Below are 3013 nucleotides of genomic sequence, written 5' to 3'. Positions count from 1 at the left end.
ATTATTAGTGCTTACGCGCCACAAGCGGGCTTGGACGAGAAGGAAAAGAGGCGCTTCTGGGAGGATTTAGATGAAGTGGTGGGAGGTATACCACCCATTGAGAAGTTATTCATAGGAGGAGATTTCAATGGACACATCGGCTCAACCTCGGGGGGTTATGATGAAGAGCATGGAGGTTTCAGCCTCGGAGTCAGGAATGGAGGAGGAGTCTCACTTCTAGATTTCGCTAAAGCCTTTGGATTGGTAGTAGCCAACTCGCGTTTCCCGAAGAGGGAGCAGCACTTGGTAACCTTTCGTAGTTCGACGACTGCGACGCAGATAGACTTTTTGCTCCTTAGAAAAGAGGATAAAAGTCTTTGTAAAGACTACAAGGTCATTCCGGGTGAGAACCTTACGACCCAACATAAGCTTTTGGTGATGGATTTGGGGATTACGAAGAAGAAGAGGAAGAAGGTCGCGGATGACCTGCCAAGGATCAGGTGGGGGATTTTGACTTTGTCGAGTGCCTAGGAGATGGGGGAGAAGTTGATGGCTATGGGGGCTTAGGAGAGTAGGGGGACGCGAGCAGTATGTGGGATAGGACGACGAACTGCATTAGGGAAACAGCTAGAGATGTCCTGGGAGTCTCGAGAGGTCGCCGTGGTAGGCGACATGGGGACTGGTGGTGGAATGGAGAAGTCCAGGGAAAGGTGGAAGCAAAGAAAGTGGCGTACGCGAGGTTGGTAGACAACAAAGATGAGGAGGAGAAGCGAACGAATAGGGAAAGGTATAAGATTGCGAGAAAGGAAGCGAAGTTGGCAGTTTCGGCGGCAAAAACGGCAGCTTTCGAACGTCTGTATGCAGAACTAGAGGACAAAGACAGGGATAAGAAGTTGTTCAGGCTATCCAAGGTGAGGGAGAGAAAGGCACTGGACTTGGATCGAGTAAAGTGCGTCAAGGACGAGGATGGCAAAGTATTGGTAGAGGAAGCTCTCATTAGACGGAGATGGCAGTCATACTTTCATAGACTCTTGAACGAGAAAGGTGAGAGAGACATTGTGTTGGGATATTTGGAGTACTCTGAGAGGCGTCGCGACTTTGGGTATTGTAGGAGTATAAAGGTGGAAGAGGTTAAGGGTGTTGTTCGCAGGATGCGCAGGGGAAGAGCTACCGGTCCTGACGAGATCCCTGGGCAGTTTTGGAAGAGTGTGGGCACGGCAGGTTTGGAGTGGTTGACTGGATTGTTTAATGTTGTTTTTAAGACGGTGAAAATGCCTGAGGAATGGAGGTGGAGTATGATAGTCCTTTTGTATAAGAACAAAGGTGATATTCAAAGTTGCAACAACTATAGAGGGATCAAGCTGCTAAGCCACCCTATGAAGGTGTGGGAAAGGGTGGTGGAGATGAGGGTGAGAAGAGGCGTGCCCATTTCAGAGAAACAGTTCGGATTCATGCTGGGGCGTTTGACTACAGAAGCCATCCATCTTGTGAGGAGACTGATGGAGCAGTATAGGGAGAGGAAGAAGGACCTGCACATGGTTTTCATCGACCTAGAAAAGGCTTATGACAAAGTGCCAAGAGAGGTTTTATGGAGATGTTTGGAGGCCAGAGGTGTACCTGTAGCGTACACTAGGGTGATCAAGGACATGTATGAGGGAGACAAGACCAGAGTAAGGACAGTGGGAGGAGACTCGGAGTACTTCCCAGTGGAGATGGGGTTGCACCAAGGATCAACTCTTAGCCCATTTTTATTTGCTCTAGTGATGGATTGTCTGACGCGGCGAATTCAAAGTGAGGTGCCATGGTGTATGTTATTTGCGGATGACATAGTCTTGATCGACGAGACACGCAGCGGAGTGAACGCTAAGCTGGAGGTTTAGAGACAAACTCTGGAGTCTAAAGGGTTCAAGTTGAGTAGGACCAAGACAGAGTACATGGAGTGCAAGTTCAGTGACGTGACACATGAGTCTGGCGTGGAAGTGAGGCTTGGTACCCAGGCCATCCCAAAGAAAACAAGTTTCAAATATCTCGGGTCTATTATACAAGAAAATGGGGATATTTGATGATGATGTCTCATATCGTATTGGCGCAGGGTGGATGAAATGGAGGCTTGCTTCAGGAGTGCTGTGTGATAAGAAGGTGCTACTAAAACTTAAAGGCAGGTTCTACAAAGTGGTTGTGAGACCGACCTTGTTGTACGGGGCAGAGTGTTGGGTAGTCAAGAGCTCTCACGTCCAAAAGATGAAAGTTGCGGAAATGAGAATGTTGCGATGGATGTGTGGGCACACCAGGCGAGATAGGATTAGAATGAAGATATCCGGGATAAGGTTGGAGTAGCATCAGTGGAGGACAAGATGAGGGAAGCGAGGCTGAGATGGTTTGGGCATGTGAGGAGGAGAGGCACAGATGCTCCAGTGCGGAGGTGTGAGAGGTTAGCTATTTATGGTTTCAGAAGAGGTCGGGGTAGGCCGAAAAAGTATTGGGGAGAGGTGCTGAGACAGGACATGGCGCAGTTTCAGCTTACCGAGGACATGACCCTAGATAGGAGGTTTTGGAGGACTCATATTAGGGTAGAAGGCTAGTAGGTAGTCGTTGTTTCGATCTATAGTCTATTGCCCTTTGTTTCTTGCTACTATATGTGGTTTCTTGTACTTCGATTATCTTATTTATCTAATGGTAGGTACTGTTCCCTTTTTTTCAGACTGCTTTATTTTGACTTATTCGCTTTCTTTAGTTTCATTTGCATTCTGCTTTGAACTGCTTGTGCTTATCTAACCTTTCTCATTGTGATTTCTCTTGAGCCGAGGGTCTTTCGGAAACAGTCTCCCTGTCTTTCGAGATAGGGGTATGGTCTGCGTACACTCTACCCTCCCCAGACCTCACATTGTGGGATTTCACTGGGTATGTTGTTGTTGTTGTATGCTTCATTTTTTTGGGGGGCTAATCTCCAATCTAGGTGTTTCTGTTTCTTTTTTCAAAAAACAAAAAATCTAGGATTAATAATATTTTTATTATTTTGTATATTATATGGAAT

Source organism: Lycium barbarum, chromosome 11 (assembly GCF_019175385.1).
Source record: "Lycium barbarum isolate Lr01 chromosome 11, ASM1917538v2, whole genome shotgun sequence".
Lineage (NCBI taxonomy): Eukaryota > Viridiplantae > Streptophyta > Magnoliopsida > Solanales > Solanaceae > Lycium > Lycium barbarum.
Note: the sequence above shows the minus strand (reverse complement) of the source record.